This window comes from Lepisma saccharinum, chromosome 20, assembly GCF_977018435.1.
Source record: "Lepisma saccharinum chromosome 20, izLepSacc3.1, whole genome shotgun sequence".
Classification (NCBI taxonomy): domain Eukaryota; kingdom Metazoa; phylum Arthropoda; class Insecta; order Zygentoma; family Lepismatidae; genus Lepisma; species Lepisma saccharinum.
In genome coordinates, this window is record NC_139248.1 from 46,215,006 (window position 1) to 46,241,076 (window position 26,071).

Below are 26,071 nucleotides of genomic sequence, written 5' to 3' on the forward strand. Positions count from 1 at the left end.
TTTTGTAGGATTAGTGAATCGCGTTCAGATCAAACTTCTTTGAAGAGTTTATAGTCACCGACAAACAAAAGTACATTTATGGGAAGAGAAGAGAGTCTGTCGGAGGCATATCCAAAATGCTTTTACTATGCGGTCCTGGTGGCCCAAAATATGTACTGTGCTGTCCTGATGTACCAAAATGTGCTTGCCTGTTGGACTGAGATGAGTCTGCTTATCTTGAGCGATGCATGCCAAAGAAAATGATATTACTTACTGTGTGTCGCTTTAGCATGAACATATGCCTCTGGAGTATAGGACCATATTGTGTTCCATAGCATGATTCGAGGAGGATGATTGCAAAATGACACTCAATGATAAAAAACCAAGCTGTATTGATTAAAACAAAATATTAAATGTATGTACAAACTTGCTTCAATGCAACGCGGTGGACGGAATGAAATTACCATACACACACGGCCATATTGTCTCGCGAAATGTCCGAGAGCAACTTGCCTGAATTTGGGAGTACGCATAAAAAGCAAAATTAAAAGCACCTGACATCTATTGTTAACAATATAAAACATAATATTTATGATCTGAGACAGAAGAGATAACATATTTGAAAAATATGATAATCGATTGGTTTTGGATTTCAGAGAAGTTATGTAAAATACAAAGTGCTTACTGAAGCTTACCTTTCTCGTTGACAACAGGATCAAAACTTGATTTTTCGATAAATTAGTGTTAAATGCTAATATTCGTTTGAAACACATTTTCTACACAAACAAAACCAGAGATAATTTTCAGAAAATTGTATTATTACACAGTCCTGAACCTGAAAACTTATTAATTCTGACATTTCGGCAATAGGATATAAACTTGATTTTTACAAAATTCGTGTTCAATGCTAATATTCGTTTGAAACTCATTTTCTACACAAACGAAACCATAGATAATTCTCAGAAAAGTGTTGTATTATTACACAGTCCTGAACCTGAAAACTTATTAATTCTGACATTTTGACACTATGATCCAAACTCGATTATTAATAAAATTCGTGTTGAATCCTAATATTCGTTTGAAACTCATTTTCCACACAAAACGAAAAAATAGATAATAGATAATTCTCAGAAAAGTGTTGTATTATTACACAGTCCTGAACCTGAAAACTTATTAATTCTGACATTTCGGCAATAAGATATAAATTTGATTTTTACAGAAATTCCTGTTCAATGCTAATATCACTGTGCGACAATGAAAATTGCCGCAGAACAAAATCATGCGATTCTTATGGAGTTCAGTGCCCTGATGACAATAGTGAAAACCGTTTTCCGTTATCACCTAAACTTTTCTCTGGAAACGCAATTTTATCAGCGCACGACTGCATGTTATTGTTGTCACGGCACTTATTGTTGTTACTAGGGCTCGACAGTGCATAGGAGAGGGTGTGGACAGAGAAGCAATAGATAGCCACTTGGTTGAGGTATAGTAAGGTATAATGGAGTTGGAGTTATTTGCATCAGTCAGTTGCTAGTGGGATCACGCAGTGTCTGTTCCTGCAGTGTGTGTCATGAAAAACCCCTAACTTGAAGAATACTGTCTGTGCGTGTTTGCGTGTTTCTTGTGGCAAGCAAGTGTGTTAATTTACCAAACCTTTTCTGATATGTGTGTGGTGAGTTTACAACGAAGTCCCAAAGACATCCATCCCATATCCCCGCTCATCAAAAAGGCGTACGAGTTGTATTTTGAATCAAAGGTAGATGAGGGTAAGTGTTGGGCACCACAGAACTGTTGCTCACGTTGCTCTTGCTATTTAAGAGGCTAGTTGCATGGAACCCACCAATCTATGACATTTGCCGTACCACAGTCACCATGGACACTGGAAGATGAAACAGACGATGGTAGAGACCAACCAATAGATCACGAAGATCTTGCTTACACGCCATCTACATCACAGCCCCAACCATTGTCACAGGCAGAATCGGCATGAACCGATTCACCGCTCCATCTGAAATTGAGCTTCATGAAGAATTTTGTGAAAAATGGACAAACATGGCAGGGGTTTTACATTTTAACTGTCCAAATTTTCTGCGATTAGTACTGCAAAGATTAAAGAAGGTATTTTCATTGGGCCTCAGATTCGTGACTTAACGAATGACATAACCTTTGAAGAGTTGATGACACATACTGAGAAGGCAGCTTGGCTTGCCTTCAAAGATGTATGCAACAATTTCTTGGGTAACGTCAGGTCTGACAATTACAGGGAACTGATGGAACACATGCTGGACTGTTACAAGGCTATGGGGTGCAACATGTCTTTGAAAATACATTTCCTGCATTCTCATTTGGATTTTTCCCAACCTAATCTCGGAGATGTGAGTGACAAACATTGGTTTGTTTAGAAAATGAGTTTTAAACGAGTATTAGCATTAAAGCAAATTTCTCGAAAAATAAAGTTTTCAACTTTATGTCAAAATGTCATAACTATTAAGATATTCATGCTCTTAAAATCGAAATAATAAAATATTTTTCTCAAAATCATCTCTGGTTTGGTCTTTATAGAAAATGAGTTTCAAACGAATATTTGAATTGAACACGAGTTGCTCGAAAAATCAAGTTTTCATCCTATAGTCCTAATGTTAGAATTAAAAAGCATTTCAGGCTCTGAAAAGCATAACAATACAACATTTATCTGAAAATCTTCTCTGGTTTGGTTTGTGTAGAAAATGAGTTTCAAATGAGTATTAGCATTGAACGCTAAGATCTCGAAAAATTAGGTTTTCATCCTATAGTCAAAATGTAAAATTTAAACGCATTTCAGGCTCTGAAAAGCATAATAAATCGACCTTTCAATGTAAATCATCTCCGGCATGATCTGTATAGAAAATGAGTTTCAAGCGAGAATTAGAATAGAACGCGAATTTTTCGAAAAACTAAGTATTAATCGTATAGTGAAAACGCTTTTCAGGCTCTGAAAGGCTTTTATTAAAAAATATATCTGGCTTGGTCTGTATAGAAAATGAGTTTCAAATGAGCATTTTAATTGAACGCTAACATATCGAAATATTAAGTATTTATCCTATAGTCAAAATGTAAGAATGAAAACTTTTTTGAGGCTCTGAAAAGCATAATAATAAGGCCTCTTAATGGAAATCATCTCTGGCTTGGTCTGTATATAAAATGAGTTTCAAACGAGTATTAGCATTGAACACCATTTTTAAAAAATTAAGTACTCATCCTATAGTTGAAATGTACTAACTAAAACGCTTTTAAGGCTCTGAATAGCATAATAATACGACCTTTCAATGTAAATCATCTCTGGCTTGGTCTGTATAGAAAGTGAGTTTCAAGGGAGTATTTGCATTGAGCGCGAAATAATCGAAAAAATATGTATTCATCCCATAGTCGAAATATCAGAATTTGAACGTTTTTCAGGCTCTGAAAAGCATAATAAATCGCCTTTTCAATGTAAATATTCTCTGGCATGATCTGTATAGAAAATGAGTTAGCATTGAACGCCAATTTTTAAAAAATTAAGCATTCATCCTATAGTCGGAAAGTAGGAATTAAAACGCTTTTCGGGCTCTGAAAAGCATAATAATACGACTTTTTAATGAAAATCATATCTGGCTTTGGCTGTAAAGAAAATCAGTTTCAAGCGAGTATTAGCATTGAACGCGAATTTTTTGAAAAATAAGTATTCTTTCTATAGTCGAAAGTCAGAATTAAAACGGTTTTCAGGCTCTCAAAAGCAAAATAATAAATCATCTCTGAAATGGTCTATATAGAAAATGAGTATCAATCGAGTATTAGCATTGGACGAGAAATTTTCGAAAAATTAAGTATACATCCTTTAGTCGAAATGTAACGATTTGAAAAGCATAATAATACGGCCTTTTAATGGAAATCATCTCTGGTTTGGTCTGTAGATAAAATGAGTTTCAAACGAGTTTTTGCATTGAACGCGAATTTTTCGAAAAATTATGTATTCATCCTATAGTCCAAATGTAAGAAATGAAGCGTATGCTCTGAAAAGCATAATAACACGACCCTTTAAATGGATATCATCTCTGGCTTTGTCTGTATATAAAATGATTTTCAAACGAGTATTAGCATTAAACACGAATTTTCAAAAAATTAAGTATTCAACCTATAGTCGAAATGTAAGAATTAAATCGCTTTTCAGGCTTTGAAAAGCATAATAATACGACCCTTTAACGTAAATCATCTCTGGCTTGGTCTGTATGGAAAATGAGTATGAAGCGAGTATTACCATTGAAAGTATATGGTAGGGGGCCTATATATACATATATTTAGATAAATTAATATTGATATAAATTATTTCATTTGATATGTTAGAATGGTGTTTTCTTTTTTAGTAAAAATACCTATATTTATTGTTCATTTGTGATTACCTAGGGCTCTCGTCGAGGCTCCAGTTAGTGGTTCTATAATTTTGGCTGGAGTTTTAGTAAAGCTTGGGGGGTATGGTATTTTGCGAATTATTTCTTGTATTGAGAGATTAGCCATTAAATATAATATTTTTTGGTTTGGTATTAGAATTGTTGGTATTTGAATGATTAATCTTGTTTGTATACGTCAAATTGATTTAAGGGCATTGGTTGCATATTCATCTGTAGCACATATAGGTCTTGTTTTAATAGGAATTATGACTATAGGGGCGTGGGGTATGAATGGTGGACTTACACTAATAGCAGCACTTCGTGCTGGTTATACCTTATATTTATATTCCTATACTCAGCACGGAATATACTATTCTGGTCTATTTTCTGGTTGAAGAAGTAATATTCGTGAATATTTATTACTATCTTCTCATTTATTTCCATTAAATTTTCTAATTATTTTTTGTTCTCCAATATTTCATTGAATTAAATTATTTAAGTAGTTTAAGTAGAATAGTAAGTTCTGGACTTAGTGGTAACTAAGAAGTTCTTAAATCAATGGATTTTAATTTTTCTATTACAACCAATGTGTCAGTTATTTTATTAATTAGTAGAGTAATTTTATTGTTATTAGGAATAATATTTTTAATTAAAGATGTTAAAATTTTTACTGAGTGAAGTATTGTTAATTTAAATAGTTTAGGGTTAGTTTCTTTCTGTCTAGAATATTCGTTCCTATTCTGCGGGAATACTAACTGCCCTATCCAACCGAATTGCACTTCTCTGCCTCCTTAAAAATTAGTTGTTAATAAGTAGTATGGGAAGTTCTGAGTATGTATGATCGGAAAAAGAAGATATTTGATATAATTCAATTGATGACGCTTGTTGTAGGTTGAATAATGTTGGTCGAGCACTTGTTACACCCTCTCAGGTAATAAAAATTATAATAATTACTGCTGTAAATGATAAGATTGATCCTAATCTTGACACAATATTTCATATTGTATATGCATCTGGGTAATCCGAGTATCGTCGTGGTATACCTCTTAATCCTAGAAAATGTTGTGAAAAAAATGTTAAGTTGACTCCAATAAATATGGAAATAAATTGAATTTTTAATCAATCTGGATTTATTATTACTCCTGTAAACAGTGGAAACCAATGCACTAGTCCTCCTGTAATAGCAAATACTGCTTTTATAGATAACAAATAATGAAAATGTACTACAACATAATATATATCGTGTAGTACAATGTCTAATGATGAATTTGCTAGTACTACTCCCGTCAATCATCCAATTGTAAATAAGAAAATAAATCCTAATGCTCATAATATTGATGGAGAATAATTAATTTGTGTTCCGTGGAGTGTGGCAATTCATCTAAATACTTTTTTATTCCTTTTGGTACGGCAATGATTATTGTAGCTGCAGTAAAGTATGCTTGTGTGTCAACATCTATTCCTACAGTAAATATATGATGTGCCCATACAATAAATCCTAGAAATCCGATTGCTATTATTGCATAAATTATTCCAAGGACTCCAAATGTTTCTTTTTTTCCTATTTCTTGAGTTACAATATGTGAAATTATTCCAAATCCAGGTAAAATTAGAATATATACTTCTGGATGTCCAAAGAATCAGAATAGTTGTTGATATAAGGTAGGATCTCCACCACCGGATGGATCAAAAAATGAGGTGTTTAAATTTCGATCTGTTAATAGTATGGTGATTGCTCCTGCTAGAACTGGTAGTGATAATAATAGGAGAACTGCAGTAATTACTAATGATCATACAAATAATGGCACTCTTTCTATAGATATCCCTATAGTTCGTATATTGATTACTGTTGTAATAAAATTTACTACCCCTAGACTCCTGCTAAATGTAATGAAAAAATTGATAGATCTTCAGAGGCTCCGGCATGCGCAATTCCTGCAGATAGGGGAGGATACACTGTTCAATCAGTTCCTGCACCACTTTTTACAATTCTTTCTCATAATAATACAGTTAATGATGGGGGTAATAGTCAAAATCTAATATTATTTAATCGTGGGAAGGCTATGTCGGGGGCACCAATTATTAGAGGTACTAGTCAATTTCCAAATCCTCGATTTATAATAGGTATTACTTAAGACCTTATAAAGATATATAAATTGGTTGAATTTGAGGTATTCCACAAATTGATATAAAAATTGCAATTACTGATAATACTTGTTCTTTAAAATTTAATGGTTTGTTATTAATAATATTTCATATATTAATTTTATAATTTATTAAAATTGATGTGAGGGAGTTTCGTAAGTAAGGTATAGGGTTAATAATGATATACTAATTAGAATCATAATTATGATTAATTGCTTAAACTTGGTTATTTGGATAATAACTATTCATTTTGGTAAGAACCCTAGTAGCGGCGGGAGACCCCCAAGAGATAGTATAGGGACATTTTTTTAATAGTGGAAAGTTTTAGTATAAACAGCTGATAGACGTAGTATGTCTTGTTTATTGAAAATAGCATAATGGCGGAGGCGGTTATAAGGATGTATAGTAGTAAGTATGTTAATCAGGTATTATCTTCTGATGTTAATCTTAGAATGATTCATGATATGCGGTTAATTGATGAAAAGGTTATAATTTTTCCTAATGAGGATTGATTTAGTACCCCAATTGCCCCAATAATTGCTGATATCCTAATTGTTACAATTAGAATCATACTTAAATTGTCAATTACATATCTCAGGCTCTGAAAGGCATAATAATTCGACCTTTCAATGTAAATCATCTCTGGCTTAGTCTGTATAGAAAGTGATTTTAAAGCGAGTATTTGCATTGAACGCGAAATAATCGAAAAAATATGTATTCATCCAATAGTCGAAATGTCAGAATTAAAACGCTTTTAAGGCTCTCAAAAGCATAATAATAAGACCCTTTAATGGAAATCATCTCTGGCTTGGTCTGTATAGAAAAAGTGTTTCAAGCGAGTATTAGCATTGACGCTAACATCTCGGAAATTAAGTATTCATCCTATAATCGAATTGAAAAAATTAAAACGCTTCTCAGTCTCTGAAAAGCATAATAATACCACTATTTAATGTAAATTATCTCTGACTTGGTCTATATATAAAATGAGGATCAATCGAGTATTAGCATTGAACGCGAATTTTTCGAAAACTTAAGTATTCATCCTATAGTCAAAATTTCAAAAATTAAAACACTTCTCAGGCTCTGAAAAGCAAAATAATACGACCTTTAAAAAGAAATCATATCTGGCTTGGTCTGTATAGAAAATGAGTTTCGAATGAGTATTAGCATTCAACGCTAACATCTCGAAAAATTAAGTATTCATCCTATAGTCGAAATGTAAAAATTAAAACCCATTCAGGCTCTGAAAAGCATAATAATACGGCCTTTTAATGGAAATCATCTCTGACTTGATCTGTATATAAGTTTCAAACGAGTATTATCATTGAACGCGAATTTTTCGAAAAATTAGGTATTCATCCCACAGCCGAAATGTAAGAAATGAATAGTATTTCAGGCTCTGAAAAGGACAATAATACGAACGTTTAATGGAAATCATCTCTGGCTTGGTCTGTAGAGAAAATGAGTTTCAAGCGAGTATTAGCATTGAACGCTAACATCTCAAAATATTATTTATTCATCCTATAATGGAAATGTAATAATTAAAACGTTTTTCAGGTATCTGAAAGATTAATAATACGATCCATTAATTTAATCATCTCTGGCTTGGTCTGTATAGAAAATGGGTATCAAGCGAGTATTACCATTGAAATTATAGGGTTGTGGGTTTTTAAATACATATCCTACTTTTTACTTTTTTCAGTAAATTTGTGTTATTCACATTAATTGAGCACCAACTTGAAGAAAAATATCAACCTTGTGTGAAATTTTTATTGCGCATGCGCAGAATGAGGTGTACATTGGGCTTCAAGGTGTAACAAATGAAACACTTTAATATATTAAACTCAAGACAGATTTTTACTTTTCTTAAGAATCTGACATAATATTTTGTTCTACACAATTGCTGTATGCAATAAAATATTGAAGTAGAAAATAATGATTGTGGTGGAAAATATTTTTTCATTAATTATTCATATACAGGGTGGACCAAAAGTCATGAAGGGGTTATAACTGTGAATAATAACATTTTTATTGATCATTAGTTCCCAATGAGATTTCACAGACTTGAAGACCAAGGATGGGAGATTGTTTACACTTATGTGTGGAATATAATCTCAGGTAGGTGCCCGCCATTATGGGCGCCCTGTTTAGCACATGATGTTTGATAGGGGTCAACACTTCTGATCCGAGTGCTCTTATTTCTGCACGAATATTGTCCTTGAGCTGTTGTAATGTTTGTGGTTTGTTCACATACACTTTGTCCTTCAGAAAGCCCCAAAGAAAATAATCAAGCGGAGTGAGGTCAGGCGAACTGGAGGGCCAGTTGATGTCAGTGTTTCTCGAGATGATGCGATGGCCGAAAATGGTCCTTAGAAACCAAATTGAGGCACGTGAGGAGAAAATAATAATTAATCACCAAAGACATTATCACGAATTGTACACTTAAATCATGTGCTACACAGGGCCCGTATCTGTGAGGCCCATCATGGCGGACAATACCTGAGTTTATATTCCACACATAAATGTAAACAATCTCCCATCCTTGGTCTTCAAGTCTGTGAAATCGCATTTGAAACTAATGGTCAATAGAGATGTTATTCACAGTTATAACCCCTTCTTGACTTTTGGCCCACCCTGTACATTTGAATTATTTACTAAATGTTAAATTTTTTTTATTAATTTAATTAAATTAAATTTTTATCAAATATTAAACCTTTAGACTGAATAGCACAAATTGAAAGCTTTTAATTCTTGGAGTGAAACATGAGGAAACAGTTTCGATCAACTTGCAAACACAAGAAAATCTTGCATTTTACATATCTCGTTCGAAAAAAGCCCTTACATCCTGGTCTCCTATATCGTGCATAGTATTTCATATCTATGACTTCTGGAAGATGCACTGCTCCTCCAAGTCTTGCTGGTGAACAAGGAATAGGAACTTTTGTTTTCTCCATTTGACATTTGATTCTTCATTGGCAATATTTCTCTCTTCATTAGCTTCCTGCATTTCACTTCCTTCATGTAGTAGATTCTCTGCAATTGATATTATGAAATCAAGGAACTTGAGAATGTTCTTGGTTGGAATGCCATTCGACAAGTTTTCTCTTCTGTAACAGAACCATGCATTGGCTACTGCTAAGTCCATAACATGAAATATTACTCTGATAGTCCATTTTCTCGTACGACCTTGCATACTGTAGAAAGACATCATGCGATCACACAAATCCACGCCTCCCATGTTCATCAATGCAAGCACTTGAAGGCCTTCGAAGCTGCAAACAACCTGAAGGTGGAGTGTGAAGATGAGTGGTCGGTCTCATCTTCCAGAACTTATCCACCTCTTTTACCTGGTCACTCACATCATCATCGTTTTAAGTTTTGTTCTGAGGCTAAGGTAACGATTCCTGGAGAAAGTTCAGGCAATGACTGGAACCTTTTACCTTTGAGCCCAGCACATCCTCATGGCAGGAAACTGAAAGTTTAAAAACACAATTCGGAATCGGTTAAAATACTAATATTAAAAAAAAAATTAAAAAAATTTAAAGTTGAAAATATGTTACATGCAAATTATTTATTCTTGTAAATTCGTAAATATTTCTGTGATCTGGGTACTGTTCAGTAGAATAAGTACACATTTGATGCTCAAAAGTATTAAAACTTACTTCAAAAAATTAAAAAAATCAAAGGAATGTGAAATTATTCATTCCTGAAGGAAGTAATGGTGGTCAATGTTCCAATGTAAACCATACGGTTTAATTTATAAAATAAACAAAAAGAATATCGGAACAAACACCTACCTTCAGACAAGACATGTACATTGAAACTCCAAAGAATTTATTCATCTCTGATTTGGAAGTATTTAATCTTTGTCCAGTTGTACTGAAATAAGTCTGCTCAGATTTCTCTCACATATTGTGGAAAACATTATCATCAATAAACTTCAGAAAGTATGTAATAGGTTCTTGTACACTGCAATCTGAAAGAAAAATGGCAACACTGTTATTATCTGTAAGAAAAATGGCAACACTGCTATAGAATCTATGCAAGTCATGTAGAACATTGATTAACACTATTATCATACATAAATCTGTACACCAAAAAAATTAGTGTTCTTTCTGGAAGAGTTAAATGCAATTTTACTAATAATTTATGTGTGTTTATATAGCTTATAATAAAGCATAATATTGAAGTTATTAGGAAGGGTAGGTTAGTTCTGTAAACATTTCTTGGATTTATTTAGAGTCCAGCTTTATCATGAAAAGATAAGGTAATTTTATACTAAAGAAATAGTATAAGAGCATTAATGGAGTTACACCACTAAAGATGGAAGTTAGCTGCCTCCCCTTAATATTATACCCCTTAAATGAGGAGTTAATCCTAAATTTGTCTGAACACTGGATTCAGTTAAGTAAGCAAATGTAATATATACCAATTTATTCAGGTCGAAGCTGATTGCTTTTGCTTCTTGCTCAATAAAGTAAATTGTATTATTCAATACTTTTTGAATGCAACTCAAATGTTATTATTAAGTATTACTCCAACATGCTCATTCTAGTGATCCCTGGGTTCATTCATGATATAGACCTAAAAGTAGGATGAATAGAAATAAGAATCTAACACATAATCAATATTTTAGTTTTGAGTTAGTAATAATAAATGTTATTGGTAGTAGTAACACAATTTCTACATCAAAAATGAGAAAAATTACTGAAATTAGGAAGAATTTTATAGAAAATGGAATTCGTGCTGAGGATTTTGGGTCAAATCCACACTCAAATGGTGAACTTTTTTTCTCGGTCTTTTTTTGATAGTAGTGTGGATAATATTATTACAATTGAGGTAATTATTATAATAATTAATGAGGTACTTATAATTATATTAATTATTTACTTTATTTTATTATAACCTTTTTAATTGGAAGTTAAGTGTACTTTAAATATACTAAGAAAATATTATCTACCTCATCAATAAATTGAAATAATCATACTACGTCTACGAAGTGTCAATATCATGCTGCTGCTTCAAATCCAAAGTGATGTGTTGGGGAAAAGTAGCATAGGATATGTCGAGCTAAGCATAGTCCTAGGAATGTTGATCCAATAATAACATGTAGTCCATGAAATCCTGTTGCCATAAAGAATGTGGATCCATATACTGCGTCAACAATAGTAAATGGGAATTCATAATATTCATATCCTTGAAGAATAGTAAAATATACTCCTAATATTAATGTTAGTATAAGTGCTTGTCTTGTATGTGAATAATTTTTTTCTAATAAGCCATGGTGGGTCCATGTTACTGTTATTCCTGAGGCTAGTAGAATTGCTGTATATTGGATTAAATGGGGTGATACCCCTTGGTGGTCATAATATTCCTAGTTCCTAGTTCAATTGTTGGGGATAATCTTCTACGGAAAAACGCTCAAAAGAATGACACGAAAAATAATACAGGGTGATTTTTTTAAAACTCATGGTTTTCTTTGTTGTGTAAAATTTGTAAATGAAGTATTATTTCCATGCGGTTTGTGGCAAATGAATAAGGAAGGATGGGAGATTTATTGGAGTATGTATACCGGTTTATATGCATCCCGGATAATATCACCCACGCCTCAACAAAAACCGCAAATATTCACCAGTGTACCTTTCGCATCTATATGGTCTGGGGGTTTGGATGCATTGCGGAGGTTTAGGTTTCCTCCTGTAGATAGCACCGTTGTCATTCTCAACAATAACCAGGAAACTGCTATTCAACATGTCAAAAGGCAGCAAAAACTGCGAAACTAAGGGCGTACAAAATTACAGCTGTTCAAGAATTGAAGGATCCAGATTAAGTTAAACGTGTAGATTACTGTAATTGGTTTTTAATGTTTATTGTTCGTAATCCGGATATCCTGAAAATAACGTGGCTTACTGATGAAGCCTGAATACATCTCTCTGGGTATGTTTATTCTCAGAATACACGGATATGGGCAGCTGAAAATCCACATAGTGTAATCGAAATTCAGTTCCACTCACAGAAAGTTGGGGTATGGTGCGCTGACTCAGCATCACGTATAGTGGGTCCAATCTCCTTCTATGAAACAGTGAACACAGAGCGGTACAGGGCAATATTCATGGAATTTGTTGAAAGTTTGGACGACATTGAACTCACAAAGGGTTATTTACAACAGAATGGTGCTACATGCCATACATCGCATGACAGTATGGCACTGATTGAAAGTTTCTTTGCGAATAGGGTTATTTCAAAGGGATTGTGGCCTCCGAGGTCTCCAGACTTAACTTCACTTGACTTCTTTCTGTGGGACTTCCTAAAGGGACATGTGTACACAAACAACCCTACATCTCTGGAAATGTTGAAGCAGAACATTATCACTGAAATTGCGAACATTAGCGCAGAAACACTGTCAGACAGCCCTTAACATGGAGCGGCGTGTTCGACTTTGTTTACAGGAAGGAGGTCGACACTTTCAGCACCTTCTTTAAAGGTGAGATGTTATGTCATATGTCTGTGCTATAATTTTTATGTTTTATTTACGTTTGAGTGATAAAAAAAAAAAGAACTCATTTTCATTAATTCCTTTTTGCAAAAATCCAATACTTCAATGTTATTGTTGGATAGACTGGTGAATATTTGCTGTTTTTGTTGAGACGTGGGCGATATTACCCGGGATGCAAATAAACCGGTAAACATACTCCAATAAATCTCCCATCCTTCCTTATTCATTTGCCACAAACCGCATGGAAATAATACTTCATTTACAAATTTTACACAACAAAGAAAACCATGAATTTTAAAAAAATCACCCTGTACTTCTGAAATAATAAATAGGATTATACCCCATCGTAGTCCTATGATAACTTGATTTGTATGTTATCCTTGATATGTTCCTTCTCCTGAAATGTCTCGTCATCATTGAATTATTGTAAGGAGTATAGCTAATTCGACTAATGTTTACTTCTGCTTGGTTAAGCCGCCCCGGAGTGGCATCTATTTTAATTCCTATGGATGGTATAGCTTATGAATGTAATACATCTGCAGATGAAGTTAGTACTCGGATATCTATATTAATTGGTAATACTGTTCGGTTATCCACATCTAATAATCGAAATGAGCTTATTGTTATTTCATTTGTTGGGGCCATGGATGAGTCAAATTCTGCTTTTATAAAATCGGGGTATTCATAACTTCAGTATCATTGATGCCCAATAGTTTTTAGAGTTAATGAAGTTTCATCTAATAAGTATAATAAACGTAATGAGGGTAGCGCAATAAAAACTAGAGTAAATGCTGGTATTGTTCCTAGCACTTTATATAAACACACATAAATTATTAGTAAAATTACTATTAAAAATGAAAATATAAAATAAATATTAAAATAATTAGAATGTATTAGTTGCATATTTAAAGAACCACTCCTGATGTATTTAAACAGCCCCTGTCCAACTCACTTCATCCGTAATAAGCGAACTACTAATTTAGCCCCCCGAAGATAAATAGGGTAAAAATCATATTCCCCTAATAAATAACATGTTATTTTATTATTAAAAAATGGATGAAGTTCTAATAAGAAACACCCAATTCATCCACCAAATAAAATAAAAATGATTGCTCCTATCTTCAGGTTAAGTGGAATAATAATAACAAAAACAGAGGGAAAAACCAATCATATTAAAGCAGAGCCACCTACAATGGATAGTAATAATAAACTTAATATGCCCTTAAAGATGCCCCAGCCTCCATCATCAGAAAAAAATTGAAGTGAAGCACCTCTATAAGACTTAGCAACTAAATAATAATTCAACCGAAAACTATAGCTATAGTTATACCAGTAGAAATCCATAATAAAATAAATATTACTAAATTAAAAGAAGATATACTTAATATTTCCAAAATTAAATCCTTAGAATAAAATCCAGCCAAAAATGGTATGCCGCATAGAGCAAGAATAGAAATTTTTCAAAATATCGCGTTCAATGCTAATACTCGCTTGATACTCTTTTTCAATACAGACCAAGCCAAAGACGATTTACATTAAAGGATCGTATTATTATGCTTTCCAGAGCGTGAATTAATTCTGACATTAATTCTTTCTAATTAATTCTGACATTTTGACTAGAGGATGAATACTTAATTTTTCGAAAAATTCGGGTTCAATGCTAATACTCTTGTGAAACTCATTTTCTATACAGACCAAACCAGAGATGATTTACATTTAACATGTTCTTATTATTTGTAATAAAGTTATTTTTTACAATTGAAAGAATTAAACATTTCTCCAAAGAAATCAAACCCCATAGTGTGTCATACACCAATATATAATAAAAATATAAGCTAATTAAGCTAGAGAGCTCTTACCCCACATATGAAGGTTTATAATTAATCCTTCCCAGTTTAATGCTCACAACCCCCCAAAAAATAATATTCCTAATGACCCTTACAATAGGAACCCTCCTTTCTATTTCTTCCACCTTATGATACGGAGCCTGAATAGGCTTAGAAATTAACTTATTGTATTTTATTCCATTAATTTCTACTCCAAATAATCAGCGAAATACAGAAGCATCAATTAAGCTTAATTCAAGCGCAATTCTGACCTCAGCATTAATTATAATTAATTCACTAAATTTCAATATACAGACCCAGCTTCTTACAATAGCTCTATTAATAAAAATAGGAGCAGCTCCATTCCACATATGAATACCAGAAGTTATAGAAGGAATAACATGAATTAACTGTCTAGTAATAACAACTATTCAAAAGGTTGCCCCATCAACATTACTTAGATATGTAATTGACAATTTAAGTATGATTCTAATTGTAACAATTAGAACATCAGCAATTATTGGGGCAAAATCAAACCTCATTACGAAAAATTATAGCCTTTTCATCAATTAACCACATATCATGAATCATTCTAAGAATAACATCAAAAGATAATACCTGATTAACATACTTGCTACGATACATCCTTATAACCGCCTCCGAAATTATGATATTTTTCATAAACAAGACATTAGCTGTTTTTAATAAAACTTTCCCCTATTAAAAAAATTACCCTATTTATATCAATCCTATTTCTTTGGGGGTCTCCCGCCGCTACTAAGGTTTTTACCAAAATGAATAGATATTATCCAAATAACCAAATAACCAACTTTAAGCAATTAATCGTAATTATTATCCTAATTAGAGTATCATTATTAACCCTATACTATTACTTACGAACTTCCCTCACATCAATTTTAATAAATTATGAAACTAATACATGAAATATTATTAATAGCAAACCATTAAATTTAAAAGAACAAGTATTATCAGTAATTACAATTTTTATATCAATTTGTGGAATACCTCTAATTCAACCAATTTATATATCTTTATAAGATCTTATGTTAATTTTAAACTAATGACCTTCAAAGTCATAAATAAAGGGCACTGTTTTAGGCCTTAATACATACAATGTATCACCTTGAAATTGCAGTTCAAAATTATATTCTTAACTAAAGCAAAAATTAATGAGAGAGTTTAAAACTCATAAATAAATTTACAGTTTATCACCTATGATTTCAGTCATCTCATTCTTGCAACGATGATTATTTTCTACTAACCATAAAGATATTGGTACAATATAATTAATTTTCTGGGTATGATCAGGAATAGTTGAAACATCATTAAGTATCTTAATTCGTATAGAATTAGGTCAGCCAGGAAGTTTGATTGGAAATGATCAAATCTACGATGTAATTGTAACTGCACACGCATTTAATATAATTTCTTATATAGTAAAACTTATTATAATTGGAGGATTTGGAAATTGACTAGTACCTCTAATAATTGGGTCCCCTGACAATGCATTCCCACGATTAAATAATATAAGATTTTGACTATTACCCCCATCATTAACTCTATTATTATCAGGAAGAGTTGTAGAAAGTGGTGCAGGAACTAACTGGTTGAACAGTATATCATCCCCTATCTGCAGGAATTGCGCTTGCCGGAGTCTCTGTAGATATATCATTTTTTTCATTACATTTAGCAGGAGTCTCCTTTATTCTAGGGGGCAGTAAATATCATTACAACATTAATCAATATACGAACTAAAGGGATATCTATAGAACGAGTGCCATTTTTTGTATGATCAGTAGTAATTACTGCAGTTCTCCTATTATTATCACTACCAGTTCTAGCAGGAGCAATCACCATACTATTAACAGATCGAAATTTAAACACCTCATTTTTTGATCCATCCGGTGGTGGAGATCCTATCTTATATCAACACCTATTCTGATTATTTGGACATCTAATTTTACCAGGATTTGGAATAATTTCACATATTGTAACTCAAGAAAGAGGTAAAAATGAAAAATTTGGAGACCTTGGAATAATTTATCCAATAATAGCAATCGGATTTCTAGGATTTATTGTATGGGCACATCATATATTTACTGTAGGAATAGATGTTGACACACAAGCATACTTTACTGCAGCTACAATAATCATTGCCATACCAACAGGAATTAAAGTATTTAGATGAATTGCCACACTCCACGGAACACAAATTAATTATTCTCCATCAGTATTATGAGCATTAGGATTTATTTTCATATTTACAATAGGAGGATTGACGTGAGTAGTACTAGCAAATTCATCATTAGACACTGTACTACACGATACATATTATGTTGTAGCACATTTTCATTATGTATTATCTATATGAGCAGTATTTGGTATTATAGCAGGACTAGTGCATTGGTTTCCACTGTTTACAGGAGTAATAATAAATCCAGATTGATTAAAAATTCAATTTATCTCCATATTTATTGGAGTCAACTTAACATTTTTCCCACAACATTTTCTAGGATTAAGAGGAATACCACGACGATACTCGGATTACCCAGATGCATATACAACATGAAATATTGTCTCAAGATTAGGATCAATCTTATCATTTACAGCAGTAATTGTTATAATTTTTATTACCTGAGAGGGTATAACAAGTGCTCGACCAACATTATTCAACCTACAACAAGCGTCATCAATTGAATGATATCAAATATCCCCTCCTTCCGAGCATACATACTTGAACTTCCCATACTACTTATTAACAACTAATATGTAAGGTGGCAGAGAAGTGCATTGAATTTAAGCTTCAAATATAAGGATTACCCTTCCTTAAAAGTGGTAACCTGAAATCAAATAGGACTACAAGATAGATCCTCTCCATTAATAGAACAAATAATATTCTTCCATGACCACACAATGTTACTTTTAATTATAATTACAGTATTAGTAGGATATCTAATAACATCACTATTTAATAATAAATAAACAAACATAATGCTTTTAGAAGGACAAGTGCTAGAAACAATATGAACAATTATACCAGCAATTACTCTAGTCTTTATTGCGCTACCCTCATTACGTTTATTATACTTTTTAGATGAAACCTTCATTAACCCTAAAAACTATTGGGCATCAATGATACTGAAGTTATGAATACTCCGATTTTATAAAAGCAGAATTTGACTCATACATGGCCCCAACAAATGAAATAACAATAAGCTCATTTCGATTATTAGATATGGATAACCGAACAGTATTACCAATTAATATAGATATCCGAGTACTAACTACATCTGCAGATGTATTACATTCATGAGCCATACCATCCATAGGAATTAAAATAGATGCCACTCCGGGGCGGCTTAACCAAGCAACATTAGTCGAATTAGCTATACTTCTTACAATAATTCAATGATGACGAGACATTTCAGGAGAATGAACATATCAAGGATTACATACAAATCAAGTTATGATAGGACTACGATGGAGTATAATCCTATTTATTATTTCAGAAGTATTATTTTTCGTGTCATTCTTTTGAGCGTTTTTCCATAGAAGTTTATCCCCAACAATTGAACTAGGAATATTATGACCACCAAGGGGTATCACCCCATTTAATCCAATACAAGTACCTTTATTAAATACAGCAATTCTACTAGCCTCAGGAGTAACAGTAATATGGGCCCACCATGGCTTATTAGAAAAAAAATATTCACATACAAGTCAAGCACTTATACTAACATTAATATTTTACTATTCTTCAAGCATATGAATATTATGAATCCCCATTTACTATTGCTGACGCAGTATATGGATCCACATTCTTTATGGCAACAGGATTTCATGGACTACATGTTATTATTGGATCAACATTCCTAGGAGTATGCTTAGCTCGACATATCCTATGCTACTTTTCACCAACACATCACTTTCGATTTGAAGCAGCAGCATGATATTGACACTTCGTAGACGTAGTATGATTATTTATATTTATTGATGAGGTAGATAATATTTTCTTAGTATATTTAAAGTACACTTAACTTCCAATTAAAAGATTATAATAAAATAAAGTAAATAATTAATATAATTATAGTACCTCATTAATTATTATAATAATTACCTCAATTGTAATAATATTATCCACACTACTATCAAAAAAAGAATTACAGACCGAGAAAAAAGTTCACCATTTGAGAGTGGATTTGACCCAAAATCCTCAGCACGAATTCCATTTTCTATAAAATTCTTCCTAATTTCAGTAATTTTTCTCATTTTTGATGTAGAAATTGTGTTACTACTACCAATAACAGTTATTATTACTAACTCAAAACTAAAATATTGATTATGTGTTAGATTCTTATTTCTATTCATCCTACTTTTAGGTCTATATCATGAATGAACCCAAGGATCACTAGAATGAGCATGATGGAGTAATACTTAATAATAACATTTGAGTTGCATTCAAAAAGTATTGAATAATTCAATTTACTTTATTGAGCAAGAAGCAAAAGCAATCAGCTTCTACCTGAATAAATTGGTATATATTACCCTTGCTTACTTAACTGAAGCCAGGGTTGAGACAAATCTAGGATTAACTCCTCAGTTAAGGGGTATAATATTAAGGGGAGGCAGCTAACTTCCATCTTTAGTGGTGTAATTCCATTAATGCTCTTATACTATTTCTTTAGTATAAAATTACTTTATCTTTTCATGATAAAGCTGGACTAAATAAATCCAAGCAATGTTTACAGAACTAACCTACCCTTCCTAATAACTTCAATATTATGCTTTATTATAAGCTATATAAACACACATAAATTATTAGTAAAATTACTATTAAAAATGAAAATATAAAATAAATATTAAAATAATTAGAATGTATTAGTTGCATATTTAAAGAACCACTCCTGATGTATTTAAACACCCCCTGTCCAACTCACTTCATCCGTAATAAGCGAACTACTAATTAAGCCCCCCGAAGATAAATAGGGTAAAAATCATATTCCCCTAATAAATAATATGTTATTTTATTATTAAAAAATGGATAAATTTCGAATAAGAAAGACCCAATTCATCCACCCAATAAAATACAAATGATTGTTCCAATCTTCAGGTTAAGTGGAATAATAATAACAAAAACAGAGGGAAAAACCAATCATATTAAACCAGAGCCACCTACAATGGATAGTAATAATAAACCTAAATTGCCCTTAAAGATGCCCCAGCCTCCATCATCAGAAAAAAATTGAAGTGAAGCACCTCTATAAGACTTAGCAACTAAATAATAATTCAACCGAAAACTATAGCTATAGTTATACCAGTAGAAATCCATAATAAAATAAATATTACTAAATTAAAAGAAGATATACTTAATATTTCCAAAATTAAATCCTTAGAATAAAATCCAGCCAAAAATGGTATGCCGCATAGAGCAAGACTAGATATTTTTCAAAATATCGCGTTCAATGCTAATACTCGCTTGATACTCTTTTTCAATACAGACCAAGCCAAAGACGATTTACATTAAAGGATCGTATTATTATGCTTTCCAGAGCGTGAAAAGCGTTTTAATTCTGACATTTTGACTAGAGGATGAATACTTAATTTTTCGAAAAATTCGGGTTCAATGCTAATACTCTTGTGAAACTCATTTTCTATACAGACCAAGCCAGAGGTGATTTACATTAAAGGGTCGTATTATATTTTTTTCAGAACCTGTAAAGTGTTTAAATTCTGACATTTAGACTATAGGAAGAATACTTGTTTTCGAAAAATTCGCGTTCATTGCTAATACTCGCTTGAAACTAATTTTCTTTACAGCCCAAGCGAGAGATGATTTACATTAAAAGGTCGTATTATTAAGCTTTTCAGATCCTGAAAAGCGTTTTAATTCCTACGTTTCGACTATGGGATGAAAAATTAATTTTTTGAGATATTCGCGTTCAATGCTAATACTCGTGTGAAACTCATTTTCTATACAGACCAAACCAGAGATGATTTACATTTAACATGTTCTTATTATTTGTAATAAAGTTATTTTTTATAATTGAAAGAATTAAACATTTCTCCAAAGAAATCAAACACCATAGTGTGTCATACACCAATATATAATAAAAATATAAGCTAATTAAGCTAGAGAGCTCTTACCTTACATATGAAGGTTTATAATTAATCCTTCCCATTTTAATGCTCACAACCCCCCAAAAAATAATATTCCTAATGACCCTTACATTAGGAACCCTCCTTTCTATTTCTTCCACCTTATGATACGGAGCCTGAATAGGCTTAAAAACTAATGTAATATATTATATTCCATTAATTTCTACTCCAAATAATCAGCGAAATACAGAAGCATCAATTAAGCTTAATTCAAGCGCAATTCTGACCGCAGCATTAATTATAATTAATTCAATAAATTTCAATATACAGACCCAGCTTCTTACAATAGCCCTATTAATAAAAATAGAAGCAGCTCCAATCCACAAATGAATACCAGAAGTTATAGAAGGAATAACATGAATTAACTGTCTAGTAATAACAACTATTCAAAAGATTGCCCATCAACATTACTTAGATATGTAATTGACAATTTAAGTATGATTCTAATTGTAACAATTAGAACATCAGCAATTATTGGGGCAATTGGAGGACTAAATCAAACCTCATTACGAAAAATTATATCCTTTTCATCAATTAACCACATATCATGAATCATTCTAAGAATAACATCAAAAGATAATACCTGATTAACATACTTACTACGATACATCCTTATAACAGCCTCCGAATTTATGATATTTTTCATAAACAAGACATTAGCTGTTTTTAATAAAACTTTCCCCTATTAAAAAAAATTCCCTATTTATATCAATCCTATTTCTTTGGGGGTCTCCTACCGCTACTAGGGTTTTTACCAAACTGAATAGTTAATATCCAAATAACCAACTTTAAGCAATTAATCGAAATTATTATCCTAATTAGAGTATCATTATTAACCTATACTATTACTTACGAACCTCCCTCACATCAATTTTAATAAATTATAAAACTAATACATGAAATATAATTAATATCAAACCATTAAATTTAAAAGAACAAGTTTTATCAGTAATTACAATTTTTATATCAATTAGTGGAATACCTCTAATTCAACCAATTTATATATCTTTATAATATCTTATTTTAATTTTAAACTAATGACCTTCAAAGTCATAAATAAAGGGCACTGTTTTAGGCCTTAATACATACAATGTATCACCTTGAAATTGCAGTTCAAAATTATATTCTTAACTATAAAGCAAAAATTAATGAGAGAGTTTAAAACTCATAAATAAATTTACAGTTTATCACCTATGATTTCAGTCAACTCATTCTTGCAACGATGATTATTTTCTACTAACCATAAAGATATTGGTACAATATATTTAATTTTCTGGGTATGATCAGGAATAGTTGAAACATCATTAAGTATCTTAATCCGTATAGAATTAGGTCAGCCAGGAAGTTTGATTGGAAATGATCAAATCTACGATGTAATTGTAACTGCACACGTATTTAATATAATTTCTTATATAGTAAAACTTATTATAATTGGAGGATTTGGAAATTGACTAGTACCTCTAATAATTGGGGCCCCCGACATTTCATTCCCACGATTAAAAAATATAAGATTTTGACTATTACCCCCATCATTAACTCTATTATTATCAGGAAGAGTTGTAGAAAGTGGTGCAGGAACTAACTGGTTGAACAGTGTATCATCCCCTATCTGCAGGAATTGCGCATGCCGGAGTCTCTGTAGATATATCATTTTTTTCATTACATTTAGCAGGAGTCTCCTTTATTCTAGGGGCAGTAAATTTCATTACAACATTAATCAATATACGAACTAAAGGGATATCTATAGAACGAGTGCCATTATTTGTATGATCAGTAGTAATTACTGCAGTTCGCCTATTATTATCACTACCAGTTCTAGCAGGAGCAATCACCATACTATTAACAGATCGAAATTTAAACACCTCATTTTTTGATCCATCCGGTGGTGGAGATAATATCTTATATCAACACCTATTCTGATTATTTGGACATCTAATTTTACCAGGATTTGGAATAATTTCACATATTGTAACTCAAGAAAGAGGTAAAAATGAAACATTTGGAGTCCTTGGAATAATTTATACAATAATAGCAATCGTATTTCTAGGATTTATTGTATGGACACATCATATATTTACTGTAGGAATTGATGTTGACACACGAGCATACTTTACTGCAGCTACAATAATCATTGCCGTACCAACAGGAATTAAAGTATTTAGATGAATTGCCAAACTCCACGGAACACAAATTAATTATTCTCCATCAGTATTATGAGCATTAGGATTTATTTTCTTATTTACAATAGGAGGATTGACGTGAGTAGTACTAGCAAATTCATCATTAGACACTGTACTACACGATACATATTATGTTGTAGCACATTTTCATTATGTATTATCTATAGGAGCAGTATTTGGTATTATAGCAGGACTAGTGCATTGGTTTCCACTGTTTACAGGAGTAATAATAAATCCAGATTGATTAAAAATTCAATTTATCTCCATATTTATTGGAGTCAACTTAACATTTTTCCCACTACATTTTCTAGGATTAAGAGGAATACCACGACGTTACTCGGATTACCCAGATGCATATACAACATGAAATATTGTCTCAAGATTAGGATCAATCTTATCATTTACAGCAGTAATTGTTATAATTTTTATTACCTGAGAGGGTATAACATGTGCTCGACCAACATTATTCAACCTACAACAAGCGTCATCAATTGAATGATATCAAATATCCCCTCCTTCCGAGCATACATACTTGAACTTCCCATACTACTTATTAACAACTAATATGTAAGGTGGCAGAGAAGTGCATTGAATTTAAGCTTCAAATATAAGGATTACCCTTCCTTAAAAGTGGCAACCTGAAATCAAATAGGACTACAAGATAGATCCTCTCCACTAATAGAACAAATAATATTCTTCCATGACCACACAATGTTACTTTTAATTATAATTACAGTATTAGTAGGATATCTAATAACATCACTATTTAATAATAAATAAACAAACCGAATGCTTTTACTCTAGTCTTTATTGCGCTACCCTCATTACGTTTATTATACTTTTTAGATGAAACCTTCATTAACCCTAAAAACTATTGGGCATCAATGATACTGAAGTTATGAATACTCCGATTTTATAAAAGCAGAATTTGACTCATACATGGCCCCAACAAATGAAATAACAATAAGCTCATTTCGATTATTAGATATGGATAACCGAACAGTATTACCAATTAATATAGATATCCGAGTACTAACTACATCTGCAGATGTATTACATTCATGAGCCATGCCACTCCGGGGCGGCTTAACCAAGCAGGAGTAAACATTAGTCGAAATAGCTATACTCCTTACAATAATTCAATGATGACGAGACATTTCAGGAAAAGGAACATATCAAGGATTAGCAGTTATGATAGGACTACGATGGAGTATAATCCTATTTATTATTTCAGAAGTATTATTTTTCGTGTCATTCTTTTGAGCGTTTTTCCATAGAAGTTTATCCCCAACAATTGAACTAGGAATATTATGACCACCAAGGGGTATCACCCCATTTAATCCAATACAAGTACCTTTATTAAATACAGCAATTCTACTAGCCTCAGGAGTAACAGTAATATGGGCCCACCATGGCTTATTAGAAAAAAAATATTCACATACAAGTCAAGCACTTATACTAACATTAATATTTTACTATTCTTCAAGCATATGAATATTATGAATCCCCATTTACTATTGCTGACGCAGTATATGGATCCACATTCTTTATGACAACAGGATTTCATGGACTACATGTTATTATTGGATCAACATTCCTAGGAGTATGCTTAGCTCGACATATCCTATGCTACTTTTCACCAACACATCACTTTCGATTTGAAGCAGCAGCATGATATTGACACTTCGTAGACGTAGTATGATTATTTATATTTATTGATGAGGTAGATAATATTTTCTTATGTATATTTAAAGTACACTTAACTTCCAATTAAAAGATTATAATAAAATAAAGTAAATAATTAATATAATTATAGTACCTCATTAATTATTAAATAATAATTACCTCAATTGTAATAATATTATCCACACTACTATCAAAAAAAGAATTACAGACCGAGAAAAAAGTTCACCATTTGAGAGTGGATTTGACCCAAAATCCTCAGCACGAATTCCATTTTCTATAAAATTCTTCCTAATTTCAGTAATTTTTCTCATTTTTGATGTAAAAATTGTGTTACTACTACCAATAACAGTTATTATTACTAACTCAAAACTAAAATATTGATTATGTGTTAGATTCTTATTTCTATTCATCCTACTTTTAGGTCTATATCATGAATGAACCCAAGGATCACTAGAATGAGCATGTTGGAGTAATACTTATAATAATAACATTTGAGTTGCATTCAAAAAGTATTGAATAATTCAATTTACTTTATTGAGCAAGAAGCAAAAGCAGTCAGCTTCTACCTGAATAAATTGGTATATATTACCCTTGCTTACTTAACTGAAGCCAGGGTTCAGACAAATCTAGGATTAACTCCTCAGTTAAGGGGTATAATATTAAGGGGAGGCAGCTAACTTCCATCTTTAGTGGTGTAATTCCATTAATGCTCTTATACTATTTCTTTAGTATAAAATTACTTTATCTTTTCATGATAAAGCTGGACTAAATAAATCCAAGCAATGTTTACAGAACTAACCTACCCTTCCTAATAACTTCAATATTATGCTTTATTATAAGCTATATAAACACACATAAATTATTAGTAAAATTACTATTAAAAATGAAAATATAAAATAAATATTAAAATAATTAGAATGTATTAGTTGCATATTTAAAGAACCACTCCTGATGTATTTAAACACCCCCTGTCCAACTCACTTCATCCGTAATAAGCGAACTACTAATTAAGCCCCCCGAAGATAAATAGGGTAAAAATCATATTCCCCTAATAAATAATATGTTATTTTATTATTAAAAAATGGATAAATTTCGAATAAGAAAGACCCAATTCATCCACCCAATAAAATACAAATGATTGTTCCAATCTTCAGGTTAAGTGGAATAATAATAACAAAA